We start from the raw sequence: 211 nt of genomic DNA, 5'->3' as shown, positions 1-211 counted from the left end.
ATTGTAACATTAATCTCTGGAAGACAATAACCTAAACCTTGAAAGTTTAAACCATATATCATACACTTCAAAATACTGTAGATCACTAAACAAAATACTGAGCATCACAATATCTATTATACATGTGCATGCAAGCTCTCTCTGTCTTCACCAATCATTAAATCTTGAGCAATATCACCACTGGATATGTGACTGTCAAAATGGATGTACA

At 32.7% G+C, this 211-nt stretch overlaps 1 protein-coding gene across 1 annotated transcript in view; it reads right to left on the bottom strand.

The window, feature by feature from the left end:
• Positions 1-211, bottom strand: part of LOC119594266 (DNA repair protein complementing XP-C cells homolog) — a gene marked incomplete in the record, with an annotated part of 63,731 nt that overhangs the window by 34,295 nt on the left and 29,225 nt on the right.

Source organism: Penaeus monodon, chromosome 33 (assembly GCF_015228065.2).
Source record: "Penaeus monodon isolate SGIC_2016 chromosome 33, NSTDA_Pmon_1, whole genome shotgun sequence".
Lineage (NCBI taxonomy): Eukaryota > Metazoa > Arthropoda > Malacostraca > Decapoda > Penaeidae > Penaeus > Penaeus monodon.
This window is presented reverse-complemented; position numbering and strand designations above follow the sequence as displayed.